The sequence below is a fragment of the Leptonychotes weddellii genome, chromosome 4, assembly GCF_054177405.1.
Source record: "Leptonychotes weddellii isolate Sample4059 chromosome 4, ASM5417740v2, whole genome shotgun sequence".
NCBI lineage: Eukaryota > Metazoa > Chordata > Mammalia > Carnivora > Phocidae > Leptonychotes > Leptonychotes weddellii.
This window is the reverse complement of record NC_138372.1, coordinates 139,122,853-139,147,155: the sequence shown is the minus strand read 5'-3', so window position 1 is coordinate 139,147,155 and position 24,303 is coordinate 139,122,853. Positions and strand designations below refer to the sequence as shown.

Below are 24,303 nucleotides of genomic sequence, written 5' to 3'. Positions count from 1 at the left end.
AGTTTTCTAAATTAGATGATTGAAGCAAAAACTATAACACTGTCTGATGTGACTCTCAATGTACGTAGAGGAAATATTTAAAAAAGTTATTTTATAAATGAGGAAGAGTAAAAGGATGTAAAGGGAGGTAAGGATTCTAACTGAACTGGTATAACATTGAAAACAATAGACTCTGACAAGTTATGCATATTTAAGGGAATATCAAGAGCAACCATTAAAAAGCTATACAAAGAGATATACTAAAAAAACTACAGATAAATAAAAATTGAATTCTAAAAAATGTTCAAGTATTCACAATAAGGCTGGAAAATGAAAATAAGGAAAGAGAAAATGAAGAACATAGGAAACAAAAAATAAAATGGCAGATTATAACCCAAGCATGTCAATAATTACATTAAGTGTAAATGGCCTAAGTATACAAATTATAAGACAGAGATTGACATGATAGATTTTTAAAAAATGATCCAAATAGAGGCACCTGGCTGACTTAATTTGTAGAGCATGTGACTCTTATGAGTTCAAGCCCCACATTGGGTGTAGAGTTTACTTAAAAAAAAAAAAATGACCCAACTATATGCTGTCTATAAGAAACTACTGTCAAATACAACAATATAGGAGGGTGAAAGTAAAAAGAAAAAGATATATCATGCAAACATTAGTCGGAAGAAAGCAGGAGCAGCTATATTAAGATCAGATAAAGACTTCTGAACAAAGAAAATGATCAAGAACCAGAGGGACGTTATGTAATGATGAAAGGGTCAATCCACCAAAAAGACATAGCAAACATAATATTTTGCATGCATATCCTAGATATGTACTAAACAATAGAGCAAAATATGTGAAACAAAACTGATAAATCTGAAGGAATTGACAAGTCCATAATTAGAGTTGGAAATCTCAGCACATTTCTTTTAACAATTCATAGAACAGCTGACAGAAAACCAGCAAGTACAGAGAACACAGCAACACTATCAGTCAACCAGATCTAATTTACATATATAGAATCCACCCAGCAACAGCAGAAAAGACATTCTTTTCAAGCACCACAAAATATATGCCAGCCTAGGCCATAAGCCATAAAACAAACCTCAACAAACTTAAAAGAATCAAAATCATACAGAATATATTCTCTGACTATAATGGAATCAAACTAGAAATCAAAAATGGAAGAATGACAGGAAAATCTCTATAAACACTTGGAACTGAAACAACAAACTTCTAAAACCATCTGTGGGTCAAAGAGAATTACAAGGGAATTTTTTAAAGTACATTGAAGTAAATGAAAATGAAAATACAACGTATCAAAATTTGTGAGGTTCAGCTAAAGCAGTTCTGCAGGGAATTTTATAGCACTGAATATGTTAGAAAAGAGGAAAAGTCTCTTAATTATAGTTTATAAGTTAATAATAAAAATTCCCATCCCCAGAAACTAGTTTTATAAAACAACTTGTAAAAAAGAGCAAATGAGGGGTGCCTGGATGGCTCAGATCGTTAAGCATCTGCCTTTGGCTCAGGTCATGATCCCAGGGTCCTGGGATCGAGTCCCGCATCGGGCTCCCTGCTCAGCAGGGAGCCTGCTTCTCCCTCTCCCTCTCCTGCTCCCCCTGCTTGTGCTCTCTCACTCTCTCTGTCAAATAAATAAATAAAATTTAAAAAAAAAATGTTTAAAAAAAAAAAGCAAATGAACCTAAATCAAGCATAAGGAAGTAATAATAAAGAGAACTCAATAAAATTGAAAAAAGGAAGATAGGGGCGCCTGGGTGGCTCAGTTGGTTGGGCGACTGCCTTCGGCTCAGGTCATGATCCTGGAGTCCCGGGATCGAGTCCCGCATCGGGCTACCTGCTCAGCGAGGAGCCTGCTTCTCCCTCTAACCCTCCCCCTTCTCATGTACTCTCTCTCTCAAATAAATAAATAAATCTTTAAAAAAAAAAAAAGAAAAGAAAAAAGGAAGATAGTAGAGAGAATAGATTAAACCCAAAACCAATTCTTTGAAAAGATCAACAAAACTGATAAGCCTCCAACACACACTTCTTTGTGAGAAGACACAAACTACCAGTATCTGGAATCAAAAAGACTTACCATCACTACAGAACTGCAGACATCAAAAGAATAATAAAGGAATACTTCAACTCTACACATATAAATTTCATGACTTATATGAAATGGATCAGTTTCCCAAAAAGCACAACTACCACAACCCACACAATTAAAGAGAGATAATTTGAAGAGCCTTATAACTAAGAAAATTTAATTAGCAATTAGAAACTTCCAAAACAGAAAATTCCAGACCCAGTTGGTTTCACTGGAAAATTCTACCAAATATTTAAAGAAGAATTACATCAATCCTATGAGTCTCTTCCAGAAAATAGAAGAGGAACACTTACCAATTCATTTTATGAAGCTACTCTGATACCACAACTAGAAAAAGACAGTACAACATAAGAAAACTAGAGACTAATGACTCTCATGAAGATAAATGCAAAATTCCTTAACAAAATATTAGCAAATAGCATTCAGCAATATATGCAAATAATTATATACCCTGACCAGGTGGAATTTATTCTAGGGATACAAGGCTCATTCAACATTTGACAATCAGGGTGCCAGGATGGCTCAGTCAGTTAAGCATCTGCCTTTGGCCCAGGTCATGATCCCAGGGTCCTGGGATCAAGGCAAGGCCCATGTCGGGCTCCCTGCTCCATAGAGAGCCTGCTTCTCCCTCTCTCTTTGCCTGCTATCCCCCTTGCTTGTGCTCTCTCTTTCTCTCTCACTCTCTGTCAAATAAATAAATAAATAAATCTTTAAAAAATATTTGAATATCAATCAGTATAATCCACCATGTAAACAGTCTAAAGAAAAAATCACACTTATGCTAATTGAAGCAGAAAAATTATTCAACAAAATTCAGTAATTCATGCTTAAAAAAAAAAACCTCTCAGAAAAATGGGAATTGAGGGGAGCTTCTTAAAATTGATTTAAGAATATCTATCAAACACTTGGAGCTAACAGCATACTTAATAGTGAAAGACTGAATCCTTTCCCCACAATATCAGGAGCAAGACAAGGATGTCCTTTCTCATTACTCCTATTCAACATACTACTGGAAGTTCTACACAGTACAATAAAGTAAGAAGAGAAAATAAAGGCATATAGATCCAAAAGGAAGAAATAAAATTGCTTCTATTTGCAGATGGCATGAAAAACATCCAATGGAATCTACAAAAAACTAGAACTAATAAGTGAGTTCAGCTAAGTTGCAAGATGTAAAATAAGCATAGAAAATCAATTGTATTTCTATATACCAGCAGTGTATACATGGGTATTGAAATTAAATATACAATATCATTTATAATAGCTCAAAAACATAAAATACCTAAGCATAAATCTAACATAACATGTATAGGATTTGTATGCTGAAAACTACAAAATGCTGATGAAAGAAATCAAATAAATGGAGAACCATACTATGTTCATAGATTGGAAGATTCAACATAGTAGAGATGTCAATTTTCCCCAAATTGATATTTAGGTTTAATGAAATTCTTTTAAAAATTTAGAAAAGAAAAAAAAATTCCAGAAAACATTTTTGTAGATATAGATAAGGTTACTCCAAAAATTTATATGAAAAGGAGACAAAGAGATGGCCAACAGACATGTGAAAAGATGCTGAACATCACTCATCATCAGGGAAATGCAAATCAAAACTGCAATGAGATATCACCTCACACCTGTCAGAATGGCTGAAATCAAAAATACAGGAAACAAGTGTGAGCAAGGAGGTGGAGAAAAGGGAACTCGTCTTATGCTCTGTTGGTGGGAGTGCAAACTGGTGCGGCAACTGTGGAAAACAGCATGGAGTTTCCTCAAAAAGTTAAAAATAGAACTCCCCTATGATCCAGTAATCACTACTGGAGATTTACCCAAAGAACATGAAAACATTAATTTGAAAGGATATACCAACAAATGGGAAAAGACAAGGTATAGTCTGAGAAAAAATGCTCACAAAACATGTACCTGACAAAGAATTTATACCTACACTGCATAAAGAACTCAAAACTTAACAGTTAAAAAAGAAACAGTTCTATTAGAGAATGGACAAAAGTTAGAAGCATTTCACTGAAGAGGATGTATAGATGGAGATATGCACATAAAAAGGTGTTCAACAGTACTAGCTACTAGGGAAATGCAAAGGAATACCATAATGAGATACCACTACCCATCTATTAGAACAGCCTGGAATAAATAGTGATAATGCCAAATACTAGCAAAGATGTGGCAAAACTGAATCTTTTATACATTGCTGGTGGTTAAAATGGTACAACCACTCTGGAAAATAGCTTGGTAGTTTCTTAAAAACTAAACATAAACTGAATCATCTGACCAAGCAATCACTATCCTGGGCATTTAGCCCAGAGAAATGACTTACATCCACACAAAAACCTATAGACAGTTTTTCCTAATAGCTTTATTTGCAATAAGCCAAAACCCAAAAACAACCAACATGCCCAACAGTAGGTGGGTTGTTAAACGAACCATGGTACATCCAAACCATGAGATACTATTCAGCCATAAAAGGGAGCAAACTATTGATACAGGCAACCACGTGGGTGCAAGCAATGCCTTGGATCTCAAGGACATTATGCTCAGTTAAAAAAAAATCAAAGGTCACATATTATATGACTGCTAAATATCAAAAGGTCATATATCAAAAGGACAATATCAAGAGGCCACATATTATATGACCTCTGAATATCAAAAGGTCACATATCAAAAGGTCACATATATGATTCCACTTATTGACATTCTAGAAATAACAAAATTATAAAGATGGAGAACAGATTAGTGGTTTCCAGGGATAAGGGATGGGAGCAGAGGGGATGGGTGTGCCTGTAAAATGGTAGTAGGATGGAATTCTGTGTGGTGATAAATAGTTCTGTGTCTTGACTGCAGTACTGATTACACAAATCTTCACCTGTGACAAAATGATATGTAACTAAAAAAATGCATCACGTATGGGCTTATCTAAACAAAAATATTGTTCGTATTTGCTATTCTTGGCTCTTGTTTATAAAAAAAAAAAGTCACTATCTGTAGGTAGTTACCTCATTCTTGCTTTTTTTCATTCATTATGCTGTTAAGGTTCACCCAAGTTGTTGCCTGTAGCTCGGATTTATTGATTGTCCTTGTTGTCTAATATTTCATTGTATGTATATAACTCAGTTTATTTAAATGCTTACTGATTGATGGACATTTGTGTTAAATATTGCTTTTTGGTGTTTTTAAGAAAGCTGTTACAAACATTTTGTGCATGTCTTCCAGGGCCAATATATAAGAATTTCCCTAGAGAGTATAAGTGAGAGTGGGTTTACTCAGTTGGAGTGCATATAAACATTCAGCTTCATGAGTTAAGGTTAAATTGTGTGCAAGTGCTTCTATCAACTTCTACTCCCATCAGTTTAATTTGCATTTTCCTGATTACAAATGAGCTTGCTCATCTTGTTATATGTACATTTACCATTTTTGTTTTTCTCCTCTGTGACAATGTGTCAGATCTGTTGCTCATTTTTTTTTGTTGTGTTGTCTTTTTCTTTCTGATTTGTAACATATCTTTATATAATCTGAATACTGGTCTTTTGTTGATTTTACTTGTTGCAAACTTGTCTCAGATGTTGGCATGTCTTCTGCTCTCTTTATTATACATTTTTATAAACAAAGATCTTAATATTATAATAGGGCAATTTTACCAGTCTTTCCTTCTGCGATTAGCACTTTTGTGCCTTAAGAACTCCTTTCCCATTTGGAGATCCAAAATATGGTCTCCCATGTTTTCTTCTACAAGTTTTAACATTTTGCTTTTTCACAACTGAGCCCTTAATCCCTCTGGAATTGTTCTTTGGGTATGGCTCCTCCTTGACATTTGGCTCAGTGAATTATTCCAACCTTTGTGAGGGCTCTGTTGTCTTTTAATTCCATCTTCCCGGCCTTGACTCGTACTGATGCTTGTTCTGTGTCTTCAAATTGTGATTTTTTTTTCCTCTTGGTATGCCTTGTAATTTTTTCCTGATAGCCAGACACGATGTACCAGGTGATAGGAACTGCTATAAATAGATCTTTAGTAGTGTGGTGGTCGGGTTTTCAGGGAGAGGAAGTGCTCTGCACATCCTATGATTAGGTCTCAGTCTTTTAGGGAGCCTGTGTCTCTGGACTGAGACCTTCACAGTGTTCTAGTTTTTTTCTCCCCCTTTTCTTAGGATGGCTACCATGGGCTGCAGTTGAGTATTTCCCTTCTCCCACAGTGGAAGGCTAGAGGAGACTGGATCCAGTATTTCCCTTCCCCAGGTCAGTTAGGTTTTCATAACGCTCCGGCAGGTTAAGTTCTAGTTAACCAATTTACTCTGGGGGCAGGCCTTGTTAAGAATAGAGTGCTCTGGCATATTTCAAAATGGTTCCTTTGTCCCTTTGCATTCTGGAAGCTGGAGGAGGTTTTTCTCTGATATTGACTATGGGAATCTGATAGATGTCCTGGAAGTAATTCTCATAGTATCGTGAGGGCCCCCCTTTTTTATTGACTAGGTCCCCCTAGCACTTCAGTTGTCTCCACAGAGATTGCAGCAATTCATAAATGACAATTCACACTGCTTCCTACGGCAGTTTCTGCTGGTTAGTCCCTGCTCAGGGAAGCCAAGACTCCTGTCTTCCTCTGCTCCTCTTTCCAATCTTGGGGCAGTGGTTTGCCCTGTGTCCTTTCCTCTCTTACAGATCCAAGAAGAGTTATTGGATTCTACCTGTTGTTAGGACAGAGTGGTGATTTCCAAGCTCCTTATGTGTGGACCCAAACACCAAAACTCCTCTTTGGTTTTTTAATACCTGAGTGAATGAGAAGGTCCAGGAAGAAATGTCAACCATGGCAAGATTTGGGAAGATGGCCAATTCTTCCTTAGGCAGCTTTGAAAGAAATTTTGGTTGAATGATGGGCTTCCTTTATGGTACCCAAGGCATTCGTGTCTTAGCAGTTCCACAAGTGCTTGAGTGTCACATGTTAAAAAGCTAAAGAAACCAAAAACAAAAGCAATGAATCTCTTCTCACCATTTGAACTATGACTCAGATCATTTAAATAAGCTATTTGTTGAGAAAGAAAGCATAAATTTAAAATGCCTGTTTGTATGGTATGCAGAGGACAGATTCTGCTTTTGGAGAAGCACTGCAGTTTATTGGAAATATCGCAGGACAAGGAGTCAAGAGCCCCGGAATTAAGCCTTGATCTGTCATTATGTGGTTGCAAAACCTCCTTGTATCCAAAGTATGTTCAGCTGCATGTAACAAGAATCCTTCTACAGTAGCTTAGCCAAATAGAGGGCTTTTTTTCTTTTTTTTTTTTTTCCTCATGTAACAGTCTGGGAGCAGGCAAACCAGGCCCAGTGTAGTGGCTCCTTTTTGTCAGTTGAGTCTTCATGGCATGTGGCTTTTTTCTTTGTGCTTGTCACTTCATGACTGCAAGATATGTCTTTATCTCTGGCATTGTATCAATGTTTCAGGCATGAAGAAGAGGAAGGGCAAAGATCAAAAAGTGTGGAGAGTGGAGAGCTCTTTTAAAGAGCTTTTCCAGGAGCCCTATGTAGTTACTTAATGTTACATGGCCAGGTCCCAAACTATTATTTCACCTGACCATCCTCAGCTGTAGTTTTTACAGGGTAAATTGCTGCCCTGAACAAAATCAAGGTTCCATAAGGAAAAAAAGTAGACTGGGGATTGGATAGGTAACCAGCAGTGTCTGCCCCACCCTCTAAGCTTCCAATGGGAATGCCTGTCCCCTCACTGCCCCCCACCCCCACCCCTCAGGGTTGTTTGGATGTCAAAATGGAAGATCAAATGCAAGGGCACTTCATACACTATAAAATGTATTTCATAAACACAGTGGAAATCATCTCTTTTTTAAAAAGATTTATTTAATTAATTTCTTTATTTGAGAGTGGGAGAAAGAGAGAGAGAACACAAGTAGGGAGGAGGGGCAGAGGGAGAGGGAGAAGCAGGCTCCCCACTGAGCAGGGAGCCCAATGCAGGGCTCGATCCCAGGACCCTGTGATCATGATCTGAGCTGAAGGCAGAGGCTTAACCGACTGAGCCACCCAGGTGCCCCCAGTGGAAATATTCTGACCTGTTTTCTCAGAGAGCAAATCCAATGTTAACAGAAAGTCCAACTGAATGTAAAGATTTGGGTAATCAGTATCTCTTGAACCTCAGGTCATTCTCTTGCTGACATCTTTAAATAGTGCAAGAACTTGTGTATTCATGAATATGCATCCTCAAATGCCTATCTTCAGATTATTGTCAGACGCTGTGGTGAACATGTGTTGATTTTCTGTACTATCATCTCTTTTCCCTTCCTTTCAGTATCCTGAATGACCTTCTGTGTGATTTTTCTTTGGAAAGATCCTACCCTCACCTCCAGGGATAAGCCTTGATTAGTTTAAAAACGATTCAGCAAAGTATAGTGACAGATTCAGTGATGGGCAATCTGAGTGACCTCAGAACCTGGGACTGCCAGAGTGCTAACACTATCTTCTTGAAAGATACATATGTAGTCTTGAACTGCTACAGCGAGTATTTTTTGCAACAAGGGGAGGCAGCCTGAAGTCGAAATCAATCTGCAGAGAATACCTGTGCCAAGGGAATTGCAGAGAATCAAATGATGTAGTGTACCTCTGTTTTCCCAAAATCAGCCCTACATCTGGACATTTTTTTCCCCAGCTCAACGAACCAAAATATTTCCTTGTTTTGTTATTTATTTCAATAAGAGAGTTTGAGTTGGGGTTTCTGTTATTTGTAGCCAAAAGATTCCCGAATGATAGTTTCCAGATATGTTCCAGGAAAAAATATATATGTTATTTTAAATAATACATTGCTTATATAGGTATATATTTTAAAATAATATATATTACTTAATATAGTATATATTTATGTATATATACACACATGTGTTATTGTATATTATATATAATATGTATTCATACATATATATATTGTATATATATGAGTTTATTGAGGTTTATAGTCCTTCCAGGATTAAGGCCATAAGGCCTGAATGTTACTAAAAAGGCCTGTTTCTCTCTGTAATAAATGGCCTGCATAGCATCTATCCAGAGGATTTTAAACTGTGAAATGTTAGGACCTGAGTCCCGTTCTTTTGGGGACTGTACTTATCACCCCTGTAATACAAGACTCGCTCCTGGGTACTTTGAGCCAAAGACCAATTAGGCTGAGATATGTCAGTGATCTTGTAGGTGTGTTTCCTGTTTCCTGTTTGCAAAGGCAACTACAGAAGAAATAAAAGTAACGGCCTTACATAAACTGCTTACTGAGCTGTCAAATGTTCAAGTAAAATATTCATTAATTATGAGAGATCTTGGTTGCAGGGCCATAGAGCTGCTGGTGATAAAATCTGTCGTTATACCGTGGAAGGTTCTGTGATCCGGGGCGCTGCCTGACTGCATATTGTGAGTTCCCTTTTTAACCTCTTGAATGTCTGGGTTTTAAATTGTGATTATTATTAAGTTATGATTCAGAATGCAAAAATGTTGCATCTCAGGTAGGTTATTGTGTGTTTATATGTTTGCTATCTGGCAAATAACAAATGCTAGCTTATTAATCTGCCATGAAACCTTGGTCACAAGGTATCTATTTCTACTTTAACTCTTGATGAATTTGTATCTTACTGACAAGAAAATTATGGTACATTCTCATTTTTTAAAAAATCTATTCTCTTCTGTGGTGATTCATTGAATGGAAACCTTATTTAAGTGTAAGAAATTTACTTTAAAAAAAACAAACAGGAGACATGATCACGAAGTAAAAACCTGACTTTCTTCCTGGAAAAAAAAAAAAAAGCAGTATGTGCCCTTCCTTCCTTTCTAAACCTACTCTTTTGGTATGGAAAATTGAAGAGGATATTGTGCAGCAAGTAGATGGGATTTTTTTTTTAATTCAGAAACAATTCTTTTGAAATTCTATTATGGTATAATTAGGGCAGCATCATCCGCAATAGTGGATTTCCTGTTAAGATAGGAACATTATTACTTTCCTAATTTGTTGATGTGGGTCTCAAAAGCCATCTCATTGGATATTTAGGAAATTGGCTTTTCAGGAAGGGAAATCTACTGGTATATGAAGTTCTTGGAAATTTTTCAAGATATGCTAATGGCCCCAGATGAGGGCCAGATAAGATTTATAAGCAAGGTAATAATACGACTTAGGCCCTGGTTATACTTTTTTGTGGCTATTTGTAAACAAGGCATCAATATTAATCTAATGTTTACTTGACCAGGTAGTTTTAAATGAAGAACAAATGGCAAAAATAGGGCGCCTGGGTGGCTCAGTTGGTTAAGCGACGGCCTTCGGCTCAGGTCGTGATCCTGGAGTCCCGGGATCGAGTCCCGCATCGGACTCCCTGCTCGGCGGGGGGTCTGCTTCTCCCTCTGGCCCTCCCCCCTCTCATGTGCTTTCTCTCTCTCATTCTCTGTCTTTCAAATAAATAAATAAAATCTTTAAAAAAAAATGGCAAAAATAAAATAAATGTGGGTAAGGACAAAACCTTATTTTGTATTTTCCTGATGTTGCAGGGAAGGGAAATAAGTTGATATAAAATGAAATTTAAGTGTACTCATCTCTTTCTCATCCCACTTTCTTCATCACCATTCAGTCTCTATGGCTTAGGTATTAGATGAACAACATGGCTTATCTGGATGTAACAAGAAAGTGAAAGTGAAAAGTCTGTATTCCAAATCTGATAGGCCAGTGCTTTTAATGAGATACATAGGACAGTAATAAAATATTTGAGGTCATGCTAAGCAAGCTCTAATTTTTTTTTCTTCATATCATTGAGAACTGAGCCTCAACCCCACTACATTTCTCCTGGAGGCCAAGATAGAATTGTGCATTTAAGTTGGTAGGGATCAGGCAGCCCTAGAGGCTCTTTCTTCTTGTGATAATCTGGTTGAAGTACTTAGGATCATCACAACCATAAACATGACAGTAGCCATTGCTTAGTTCCTTGGATCTTTGTGACATCCAACTAAATAGGAAAATGTGTGTTCTTGCCCAAAAGACAGGAAAACATGAGTATGATTCAGTTATTCCCCTTGACATGGAGGTGCAGAGAATCAACATGTCTGCTGTTAGCTTCTGGTATCCCTGCCCCTCCTCAAGCATGCAGGTCTCTCTTCCATGATCTCAGGGACAGGTTCTTACTGTAGATTCTCTGTGTGAGTGAGCCCCAGCTATGCTCTACTTCATCTCTGGTTTATGTGGAGCAAAGAGAGGCTAGGCTGCAGGAGTTCATGCTGCACATTCAAGGCATCTTCCAGATCCAAAAGAGGACAATTTGGATGAGAAATTGACAGGAAAGTTCTTGAGGGAGTGAAGGAGCCACTTCCTGCTCAACGACTGTTGTCTTGAGAGAAGAGTGGGCATGGCAGGGATGAGGATGACCTCTGTAACAGACTAAACCTCCTAACTGGGGCTTTCCAAATGGATGGCCGAAGTTGGCAAATACTGCCTCATTTCCTGTGCTTTCTGGAATTTTGTTCAAGAATTTCAGATACTCTTACCTAGTGACAGAGATCCTGATAGCAATAAATAGGAAAGATATATGTAAAGAAACTATTTTAAGGTGAAGTATATGAATAGACTCCAGGTTTACAATTATTTCTGATTTCCTGTCACCTGGGTATCTCTCTTTAGCTCCTTTAGGCTAGAGTCATTTTGTCTGGATCCTCAAGAAGTCCATATCTTCCCCAAGGCTTCCTATGTAACTAGCTTCTCAGTTACATGACATTACATGGAATTATATTTTTCTATACTTTTCTGCACTAAAGACCCCTTTCCTTCTCCTCTTAAAAAATATTATTTTAATCCTTTTAGCCCGGGAGCTCACTACTCTTTATTTTCAATGTCCTATAAATTCTTCTCTATCAAAAACAAAAACAAAAACAACCACTTATTGTGTCAACAGAATATCTTTAATTCAGGAACAGTAATGAGGAGAGATAATCTCAGAGGTTGAGAACACAAGACACCAAATATCTAGGGGATAATTAAAGTATGCTTCCAGATGTTTTCAAATAGACGCAAATACTGATCATCCAAATAATTGATTTCCTGACAACCATTTTCCAGCCATGTTCATAATATCAAAATAGCTAATAAATTTAGTGAAAAAAAAAATAAACCAAGCTGCTTTTTTATTAGTATGTAGGAAAAAAAGACTAGAAAGAGAGCAATCGATTTCTAGCAATTTTGCAGCATGTAGACTTAGTGTCATGTAGACTTAGGAGCAGATAGTTTAATGACAGTAGATAAATGATTCCAATTAACCAAAAAGTGTCGATTAAGCTCCTACCAATCTGAGCCCTAGTGGAGAATGATATAGTCTATCCTGGACTTGTATATTCGGTAACATAATGTTCCTAGAAACATAATTCATTTATTCATCCAATAAATATGTATCCAGTACTTGCTTTAAAACAGGCACTGTGTTAAATGATGTCTATATTAATGGGGAACAAGACAGGCATGGTTTCTGCCTACAGTTGAGTGGTGATGGACATGGTCATCAAATAACTGCACACATTTTACAAATGTGATCATTACTATGATGGGAAAGAAAACAAACATGGGAAACTGAGACTGTAAAATACCGGTACTACATTTAGATAAGTGGTCATCAGGGAAGACTTCCCTGAAGAAATTTGAAGAGGTTGGGAACATGGAGGAGAGTGTTCTGGGAGGACCTAAGGTAGCAGGGAACATAGCACTTACTGGGAACTGAACCCGGGCCAGTGTTGGTGGAGAGCAAGAGGGACACGATGTGAGGGAAAGCTAGAAAGGTGGCAGGGGCAGATCATGAAAGACTTAGTAGAGAACGAGTGAACATGAATAGTTTCTAACAGAATGAGTCCTATTGTCTTCTATCACTAGTGTGAAAATAAAAGAAGTTTGTGATTTTATAATGACTGTGCTCTTTGGGAGATGATATTCATTCATTCATTCATTCACTCATTCAGCCAATACACACAAGACAAAAGCCCTGTTCATATGGATCCTAAATTCTAGTGGAACAAGCAGATAATATGCCAATAAGGAAATGTATAGGTCTTATAGTAAGTTTTTGTTTGTTCATGAGTGATGTGGGTAGTCTTTAGCTGAAATTTAAAAAATAATTTCAAATATTTATTATATTGCATCTAAGTGTAGTGATTTCTTTGTTTAGTTAACTAAAGTGATATGTTCTAGCAGTGCTAGGACCATGCTTAGCGCAGGTGTTCTTCATGGTACTTAATTCACAGTTAAAGACTTTGGAGAAACTCTAAGAGAGGATCATAAGAGAGGGAAGCTGTGAGATTTGTATTCTTGTTTCTGAGGATCTAGTGATACCACAGCCCACCTTGCACCTTACCTCCTCTTCTTGGAGTGGTGGGTGGAGGACGAAGGGAGCAATAAAAAGACCTCAGTGAAAACAGTGGAAGCTAACACTGATGGAGAAGGATCCAGGAGGGAGAGTATTTCAGAGTCTATTTGTTTTAACACAGAGCTTAGTATGTCTTATTATACACTTAATATTCTTTGTAGATTTTGCCATTTACCATCTCTAAGAAAGATACACATCTTAAAATCAATGTATACATTTAAGGAAAGGTATTTCTTTGCAACATTCCCAAAAGCTGTTATTTAATTGATGATGCATCTTGAAGTAATCAGTGACTTACAGTTCAGAAAATCATACATATCTGGAACACTGTTTGAGTTTTCAGTCATTGCCTGTCTTTTCTGAAGATCTGCTTGAAGATTTCCCGATTGGCAGTGTTTCCATATCTGCATATAAAGTATCACCATTGATGGAATTAAACCAGGGCACCTGTGAGAGTCACCTTCAGGTCTTGCCTGCAAAAATCAGAGGCTAGTGCATTAGAGCCAAGGCATAATAATTATCTGTTTCAGTCTTCGGGAACTTCTTTATTTCTGATATTCGGATTGCATGAATCAAAGGGATTCTTCCCACGTATGCCAAGAAAAATGATGGAAATGTTAGTGGGATGCTTTAGTACAGGGTTTCTCAAGTGCAGCGCAGTTGACATTTTGGACCAGATCATTCTGTTGCAAGGGGCTGTCCTATGCAGTGGAGAATGTTTGGTGACATTCTGGTGGCAACAGTATGCGCCGTCATGACAATCATCCCTTGTACTGCAAATACCTCCTGGGAGGGGCCAACTCACTCTCGGTTGAGAACCACTGCTTTAGTATATCGTAATCAGTGAGTCCCAGGGCTGTGTTCTAGCTTTGTATTATGGTTGTATTGCAACCGTGCCCAATCCTAAATACATAGCTTTCAGTTTAACAGGAGGGTATCGTTATAATTCTATAGTTCGTACATCACAATTAAAAATAATATTATGAAACCAGAGTTAGAAGAGTAACTAATTAGATTTTTACTCAGTCAAACATGTGAAATCCTAATGTGGCAAGACATTTTTCTACCGCCGGCGGGAGAGTGCCTACACTTTGAGAGGCTTGTTTTATTTGTTACAATGTTATAAAATTTTACCCTCAAAGTTTAAAACTTACTTAGTGGCTCACCTATTTTTTATTAAAAGATACATTTATGGGAATCTTAAAAAGACTCCAACTCAGTCAGTTGCAAGAATTAATAGCCTTTTGGTGGCACATAGAAACTTAAATGAGGCACATTTAATGAGTGCAATTCTAGTTTTATGAGAAGCTAAGGACAACAGAGAGAAAAGAAAGTGTCACTCTTGGGTCCTTTGGTGATGGTACTTGACATTTTGGTATAAGCTCTTACAATAATATATTGGTTTAATGTCCCCTTAATATCTGTGGTTTAATCAAAATTTCTGAAAACGGGAAGAATATATGTTCTCTCTGTCACTGTTAAGCTAAGCAATGGCATTTGAAAATCACTTCAATCATGCATGATTAGATCTTCCAAAGGGGTGTTTTACTATGCTATGGTGCCTGGGCAGACTTAATATTGCATAAATTTACTTAGACATGTGACTAATATATGGCACCATTGGGGGAACTATTTTTTAAAATTCTTTTTTACTGTTATTTACTTTACCTCAAGGCCTCCTGCCTCAAAATGTTGCATATATTTCAAATGACAACAGTATTATTTTGTAAAATAGAGCTTTCTTTTATTTTCCTATCATGTTCAGGCATATTTAAAAACTACCACTGTCTCAAAAATAAAGTTCTAATTCTGTTTCATGGTGCTCAAAGCTTTCTACTAACTGACTACAGCCCACCTCTTCAGATTCCTCTTCTTAACTCCGTTTGCTCCTGTCCCCATATCGCTCTCTGACAGCAATGAACCAGGTGGCCTGAGCAGCATAACAAACATCTCCTTGTACTTTTGTCTTCTTAGCTCTTCTCGTGCTGTGATCTCTAACCCCTGAAATTCGAATTCATGCTTAAGAATCATTTCTTTCATGGAACTTTCCCAAATGTTCTCAGTTGGAATTAAACTCTCTTCCTTTCTCTTCCCCCCACTCCGTCTATCCCTCTGTCTCTCTCCCCCTCTCTTCCTCTCTCCTTCCTTCCCTTCCATCCCTCTTTCTTTCTTTCCTATAATGCTTGGAAAACACTAGACTAGTGCTTTTCAAACTATCTATGGGGAGGGTTATTTTTTTTTTTAGTTTCCAATCCATCACATGCCGATATGTATCCTCTCGTCCATGACCAGTACTTAGACCTCTCCGTGTGAAACTTACTATGCAAGTTCTGCATATACCCCATCTATACTCCATCCAATGAGATGAGTCCACTTGGTCACACATTTGGATGTTGCAGCAATGTCCCCTACTGTAAAAATGTCTAAACAATTACTTGCAACGTCTATACTTACCCTGTTGCAGTCTGATAAGAATAGCTCATGGGGTTCTGGTCCACAGCACTGCACCAGACTATAAGCTCCGTGAGGACAGGGCCCAGGTCTGCTTTTTTCATCATTATAATTCTAGCCCCTGGCATTGCCTGTCACATAGTAAGCACACTTATTACATGTAGAAGTAACATGCTATAGATAATAACACCTGTCTCCAAAGTAGCTTGGATCAGATCTTGATCAATTTTTAGCACCTTCAGGATTATCATGCCTTACTTATATCAGAAAATAAAGTGTGCAGGGGCTTTGGGGATTTGAATTAGTGAGCGGATTGTTCGATTCTTTAAACCCAGGGTTATCATGCCTTACTTATATCAGAAAATAGGAATGAATGAGAATATCAGACTGATTTATTTTAAAATATAGTGCTCTTTGTGTAAAAGCTACTGAAATAAAACATACCCCCTTCTTCCTACTGCCGGTATGGCCTTTATGAGTGAAGATCACTTGATCAATAATTTAATTTTCTTTCACTGGATAGTTGCAAAAACTCACTGCAATCATATTCACTTAAGTAAAATAAAAGGAGTTTAAAAGAAGTCTAAAACAGCCTGTTAAATAGCAATATTGAGAAATTGTTTGAGAGAAATGTATTCCTAGAAGAAGAAAAAAAACCCCACAAAAACAAAACTATATTTAAAGCCTTTCTTTTATGCTGCTCAAGGGGACACATTGAAAGTCTTCAGCGGTCTAAAATTGTATTTCTGAAAATGAGAATCACATGGAGTTACTTTCACATCTACCACTGTAATTTCTACTGGGAAAAGCACCTGGGACATGAGTAACATTTTTCAAGATTTAAAATGTAAGAAATTCAGAATAAATTACTTGATGATGCTATTTGAACATAGATTTCTAACTTTCAGTAGTTCAAGGGTATCTTTCTGAAGTGGTAAGAAGTCACTGTAGTTCAGTACTTTTCATTGAATATTTCATTATTTTAAAGTTAACAGCCAAGAAAAACAAGGACATTTACTATATGTTTTTCCCACCCTTATTAGCCCCTTATTTTTCCATGGAACATTTGTTATTTCTGGGAAACATATGGCATATGACCAGAACCATAATTAGTAACAGTTTGATGTTATAGGAATTCAAATTTTGGCAATTTCTAGCTTCTCTAGATCAGTGACTTCCTCTGAAATATAAAAACAGCAAATACAGATCCTAAGGTTGCCTTCTGGAGTCAGTTTTTTTTCCTCCTTTACAAACTGAGGTATTTGCTTGTTTTGACCAGGGAAGTATTTGAAGATTCTTGCAAACGCTTATAATGTTCTGCTCCAGAACCAAAAGGTGACAGAAGGAGGCACTGTTTTAAGCACTTTCCATATATCAGCTTGCTTAATCATTGCAAATAGAGGCAGGAAGACATGAATTTACCCAGGTCACTTCAATGGGAAGTTGTGTAGTTGAGACTTACTTTAGAAAGTCTGGCTCCAGATTGTGCTCTCTGACAGTAGTGTCTCTTAGGCAGCATTGCTTGTCTAAGGAGATGGAAAGTTCCAGAATTCCATTGGTAGAATCTTGCTGAAGAGGTTTTATTTTCTTGCAGACTACTTCTGTCTAATACTTACTTAGTAGCTGGGAATTCTGGGTAACTGGGGGAAAGGAGCAAGAAGCCATTAGTTGGCAGCTCATTCTGAGCCACTTCCTGGCATCTAGAAACTAGGGGGTAGTTGTCATCAACACAGGATCTGGGACTGGGCTGCAGAGTTGGTCACCTTCACACAGAATCCCCCCAAAGCCTATCTTTGAATCAGAAGGATGGATATTTGTAGAATCATTGTACTACAAATCTTTAAGGGTATGGTATTTAAAATTCACAATTTTCAAGCACTCATTACATATGCTTATATAATAAGTGAGAAGCAGCATTTTGGGGAAAGAATGTGTGTGCTTATTTGTCAATTCATGTATTTTTGTTTATTTATTTAAGACTTAAAGTACCATGGGAGATGGGTTAGCAGAAAAGCCTTAGCCTTTCCAAAGGGACATATACCACTGAGTTCTAATATGCATCCCAGCCAGGGGACAAGGCTAATCATTTTTGCTTTGTGTTAGGAGCCATGGTTGCTGAGGCTGATTATTCACAGAAGCAAGGTAAAGCGTCTCATCAATCTCAAAATGTAGTTTGTCACCCTTTGTTACTAATGGAGTTATTAAGGACTGAAAATGCAACATTGCTTAGCAACATGCATCATAGTTATTTACTCTTTTTTTTTTTTAAAGATTTTATTTATGTATTTGAGAGAGAGAGAATGAGAGACAGAGAGCATGAGAGGGAGGAGGGTCAGAGGGAGAAGCAGACTCCCCGCCGAGCAGGGAGCCCGATGCGGGACTCGATCCCGGGACTCCAGGATCATGACCTGAGCCGAAGGCAGTCGCTTAACCAACTGAGCCACCCAGGCGCCCTATTTACTCTTTTGATTAGCAACAACAGCAGCAACTAGTCTGTCTTATAAATGTCTTACGGGCTATTTTCACTTTCCTTTCATCTAACCTTGCTCATATTCATTGCCATGGTAGTAATCAAAGTGCTTAGCCCGTGGCCTGGTGGGCTGGGTTTAGGGATACTCCCATAAGTACAGAAATCAGCCCTGAGAGCTGGTATTAGTTCAGTCTAGAGCCAAAAGGAAATTAGGCTATAGGTAAGAAAAAGTAGTGAAAGATTCCTACAACTCAATGTTCTATATAAGTCCTAATTTTCACTGCTGGCAAGTAGGTGATGTCTCCCCTGTGAGATGTGGGAACTTGCTGTAATGCTCTTCAGACTTCTTGTTTTATTGGCTCTGGCCTTTCAGGCAATAATGAGAGTCCATAAGAACCAAAACCCATACAGGATAATCCTCATTTCCTCCTAATGGGAGGGTAACTCTTTCACTAATAGCAGTGCTAGCGCTCCCTGCCATTTACACTTCACAAGTATGTTGGAGAATGAGTTGGTGTCCGGAGAAAACAAAATAAATATTCACGAGTCCATAGTGATATAAATAAATGGTTAAATAAATAAATGGAAGAAAAAGAGCATATTCATCTCTGGTAGCCTCCAGAGTTCCTTGATCTGGATAAACTTCTACCAAAGCCCTGCTTTCTTCTCCAAATTGGAATAGTAACTGTACATCTGAGAATCCTGGCATTCTTCTGCTGTCTTCCCTTTCTCGGCCGCCACAGTCATCCTAGCTTGGTCTCTTGAATCCTGATGTTCTAACTTGGCCTCTGTTCTGATGATGAGCAAGAAATCCCAGGCGTTGGGGCCATCTTGCAGGAAAGACTGTCTCTGAAGAGGCTTAAACAATTGTGGGAGGAAAGAGGGGCCAACCTTCTCGCATGAAAACAGAAAAGAATCAGTTCACTGCTAAAAAAACAGAAGCAGCCATTCATCCTGGAGGGGGAGATGTTGCACTTGGGACTGTCACCGAAAGATTGATGTTGTTCAATCCCAAAAAGTGTGCAGGGGCTTTGGGGATTTGAATTAGTGAGCGGATTGTTCGATTCTTTGCCCCTCATGGGGAAGGGTCCTGGAATGTGTGTCTCTTCTTCCTGTGGTTTCAGTTTTCAGTGCTTTCCACATCCTTGGCTTTACTTTTGCTTTGTTGTGTCCTAGAATCACTAATTAATTATGGACCCAGTTCCTTCTGTGCACTTGCTAATTGGATGTTTTGGAAAATTGCTCCATGCTGGCTTAAATAATAAGGAGACAATTAAAAGGCTGAGAGTGCTGGGAAAGATAAAGAGGCCACGGCCAGAGGAAATCCAGCAGATATCACCCAAGATACCTGTTACCCCAGTAACCAGGGGAGACAGAGCACTGGGACAGAGCAGTTAGAAAAAAAAAAGTCCTCACAATGAAGTGCTGAAAGGGATAGGGTCAGCAAGAGGGTCCATTGTTGAGAAGAACATTTTCATGGAAGGAATTTTGTTTGAAGGCTGTGTTGGGTGGCGGCTCTAGCCAGCTGGTGCCACCTGTTGGGGAGGGAGGAGGAAGGGTCAGGACTTTGAAATCTGACATACTGACATCTGTGTCTGGACTCTGCCGTTTACTAACTGTGAGATTCAGAGCAAATGGTTTTACCTCTCTGAGCATCCAGCTCTTCATCTGTGGAATGAAAAATTACCGTACTTGTCTCAGAATTGTGGTAAGGATCAAGTTGGTGAGTGTCTAGACCACTTCCTGGCACACAGCAAACTTTCATTTCTGTCTAGCCATTATTATTATGCAGTTGTGTTTTCAATTGATGATGTAATTATAACAAAGATATTCACATAGGTAAGGCCTGACACAGCTCAGGAAGTGTTGGCGTTAAAATACATTGTATTAGAATCAATATTCTCATTCCTTCCTTTCTACTCTTTTTTCTGGCCAGTTTGTTTTCTCCCCTTCTCCCTCAGCCCCCTCTCCTTCTTAGGGAGAAGAGAATAATTTAAAAATTGAGCAAGAAAAGTGCAGCTGTTCAGCCAGGGGCTTTGGTTTGGGGAAGGAGGCTACCAGACCACAGCTGGCCAAATAACCCATGGGAACCATTCCCAAAGTTCAGTCTATCATTCTATGCTACTACTTATTTGTCATTTAAACATAGGTAATTTGCCATTCACATTCTAGATTTTTCTCCCTCATTAGAATGTAAGCCTCCGAAACGGCAAGGATTTTTGTCTCTTTTGTTCACTGTTAATTCTCTAGTGTCTAAAACTAGTCTATGCACACGGTATGTGCCCAGTGAATATTAGTTGGAGGGACAGTGGGAGGAAGGGAAGAGGGAAGAAATGAAGGAAGGAAAGAAGGGAGGAAGGAAGGGAAGAAGGAAGGAAAGACAGATGAATGAACTTTACCTAGCAGATCTTAAGGTCAAAAAGGAAAAAAAAAGGGGGGGAGGTATTAGAAAGGAGATTCTCCTGGCTAGTCTAACCGATTGACAGACAGAGGAGGCCTATAGATGTTCAAGTAGCAAACATTTAGTGAGCACTTGTACCTGGCACTGAATCAGGTAATAGCGATGTAACAAAAAGTAAGATACCATCTTTGCTACCAAGGACAGAGGTCTAGGAAGGTTCCAGATGGTCTTAAATGTGATATAACTGAGATAGCCTTTGGAGTAAAGTGGACAATTTGTGTGTTATCAGGTTATAAAGGGTAGAAAATAGTATCAAATATATAGGTGATGTATTAGTTTCCTAGGGCTGCCATAACAAAGCATCAGAAACTGGTGGCTTAAAACAACAGAAAGTTACTCTCTCACAGTTCTGGAGGCTAGAAATCTGCCATCAAGGTGTTGGTAGGATCATGCTTCCTCCAGAGGCTTTAGGGAAGAATACTTCCTTGTCTCTTTCATCTCTGGTAGCCTCCAGCGTTCCTTGGTTTGTGGCACTCTAACTCTAATCCCCACTTCTGTCTTCACAGGGCTGTCTTTCTTTTGTGTCTCTGTCTTCTCCTTTTCATCTAAGGGCTCTAGTCATACTAGATTAAGGATATTCCAGTATGACCTTAACCTTAACTAATTATGTCTGCAACAACTCCATTTTCAAATCAGGTCATTCTGAGGTACTGTGGGTTAAGACTTCAATGTATCTTTTGTGGGGACACAATTCAACCCATAATAGTTACTAATCAAGGATTTTAGAGACAAGGTGGAGCCTTTAAGTTGATACTGGGTGTCCATATTAGGCCAGTTGATTCAGAGTAGCTCTGGGGATATCAGTAAAATCTTATATTTTACTGAAAAAAAAATATATGTACATTTATACAAATACATACATATATATGTACATATGCATGTATATATACTCATATACACACAAATACACCCAGAAATTAATATTGATAATGTGTATATATGTGGGTTCAAATACATACATATATTTTCTAGCTGTGTATTGAGAAAGCCTAGAAGCATAACACCCCAGGAAAAATGAATGCATCCAGCTCCCACATCTTGGTTTCTAAATACCCTTCTCTAATTAAAGAAACCAGGGATCCTTGGAAGAATGGCTGATTGTAGAGCTAAGGCAGGGAAGATGCAAGATAAATGTGGAGTACCTTATGATGATAGAAAGTTTGAAAGTGCTAAAAAAAAACCACCTTATTTTTTTTTAAGGATAGAGCATGTCAAAAGGATACAGGAGTCAACCTCAAAGTTCTCTATAGACAAAGCTGGAACAATTTGAGCAAAAAATAAATAGCAATAATATTAGATTATAACTGAAAGAATAAAATAAATATTCATGAGTCCATAGGGATATAAATAAATGATTAAATAAATGGAAGAGAAGGAGCATATTTTTTTTTAAATAGATGAATTCTAAACTATAAATGTAGAAGAAATGTGAGCAATAGAAAATCATCATTAGGACATCACAGCAATAATTGCTGTGGGCAAGATCCACTGGTGAATCCTAAGATCAGTCGGCAAATATTTAAGGAGAAAGAGAATATTTGCATAGCCTCAATGTATTTCTCTCAAAATATTTACTAACGACCATGGTAGTTTTAATGTATGTCACAGATTCTTTGACAGTTCTTCATCCAGGAGGTGGAGTTTAATCTTCTGTGGGTATAGGCTGGACTTAATGACATGCTTCTAACAAACATGGAAAAGAAGAGAGAAAATTTTCAGTGGGTAAACCTCATGACACCACCTTAAGCAAGTGATCGAGGTTACTATCACTGTTGATAAGTCATACTGATAGCATTTATCCATTAATATGATGCAATGAGAAGGGCACTTCACCTTGGTGGTATTCTTTCCCCAAATCCCTGATCCCAGTCTAATCATGAGAGAACCCAAATTGAGGGAAAGTTTGCACAATACTTGACCTCTTCTAAAGTGTCAAAGTCATGAAAAACAAGAGCAGAAGCTGTTACAACTTGGAGGAGACTCAGGAGAGCTCGTGACAAATGCAATATGGTATCCTAGGCTGTATCCTAGGGAAAAAAAAAAACAAAAAAAAACAACTGAGGAAATCCAAATAAAGCCTGTAGTTTACTTAATAGTGTTGTAACAATATGAATTTTAGTTTTGATAACTACACCATGGCTGTGTAAAATGTTAGCAATAGCTGGGTAAGTGGTATATGGGAACTGTCTATACGTACTACCTTTGCAACTTTTATGTAAACTAAAATTATTCCAAGATAAAACATTTTCTTTTTTTTCCAGAATAAAACATTTTAGAAGAGGGCTCTGTGAAGAGGACTCTATAGCAATATTATCAGACTGCTAGTGACAGTTCTCTGCTTATGTCACTTCCTCTGGCTCTTTTGCCTGGAGGAGGTACAACTATTAGCTCCACCTTTTGGGTGAATCCTGCAAAAGTTGTCATACTGGCCTACAAGTCCTGATATAGTCTCCCCTGCCACCTTATATTGCCTCTCTTGTTTTATCTCCTGCTACTCTCTTAAATCTAACTAGGTAGAATCAGAAATAGATAAGACTTGGTGTCAGAAAGACTCATCTGGCATCAACAACCTAGTAGAAAGACTTAGAATGAGCCAACTTTGGGCTTTGAGTTCTAGTTCTGCTACTATTCACTGGGATGATACTAACCAAATCATGTGACCTCTCTGGGCTTTTCAGCTTCTAAACTGAAAGGATTTTATCAGAGTGCTTCTAATTGTAAATCAATGGTAATGTTATCCTTGGTTATAGCAGGATATGAATTTGATTTATCCATTCAGAAACATTTCTTACGTATTTTGGTCCCTGGTGTGAAATTGTGAATCCCAGTTGTGGTAACAGCTGCATTCCCACCCTCCACCCTAAGCTCAGGGCTTTGCAAGGAAGGAGGAAGTATGGCCAAAAGCTGACATCATGCCCCATTCTTCCTAGTTTCAAATCATTTCCATTAAACAGAGTTTCCCAAGCTTTAGTCATTCATATCCCATCTTCATGATTTTTGCCATATCCACATTCCATCTATAGTATTTTTTACTTAATATCTTTCTTTAAAACACTCCCCTTTTATATTTGAACTTACATTTGCCCTAAGCAGTAATAGCTGTGAAGTTACAGATTTGAAATGCCAGTTGTATTTTTTATAATGCACATTACAAACAAACAACCAAAATCTACCGTAACTATGCACTACCTAAAATTGTCTTGAGTAACACTAGTGATATGCCCTCCACACTTTGGGAAACACCTGCATGAAGGTGAGGGGCAGAGCACTAGAGATTTCATTGTTGTCAGTGTCCTTCTCCCAGTGATCTTAGAGCTTGGGAAGATAGAAAAGGCCATTCCTCTCAATGAAAATATTGGGGATCCCATTCGAACACACTGGGGACTGCTCACTTTATTTTGGTATGGAATGAAGTACAGAAGTGACTAAGTCTTCCCTTTGTGGAAGAGGCCCCAAG

At 38.0% G+C, this 24,303-nt stretch overlaps 1 protein-coding gene across 9 annotated transcripts in view; it reads left to right on the top strand.

Annotated features, from left to right (window-relative positions):
• NCALD (neurocalcin delta) overlaps positions 1–24,303 on the top strand; it is a 366,474-nt gene that overhangs the window by 210,103 nt on the left and 132,068 nt on the right. For 4 of the 9 annotated variants that reach the window (XM_081816325.1, XM_081816327.1, XM_081816323.1 and 1 more), the window contains one exon: positions 9,416–9,496. The exons of the other annotated variants lie outside the window; for them this stretch is intronic. The gene's annotated coding sequence lies outside the window, so the exon portion shown is untranslated. The remainder of the gene's footprint in view (positions 1–9,415; positions 9,497–24,303) is intronic. 9 annotated transcript variants of the gene reach the window in all.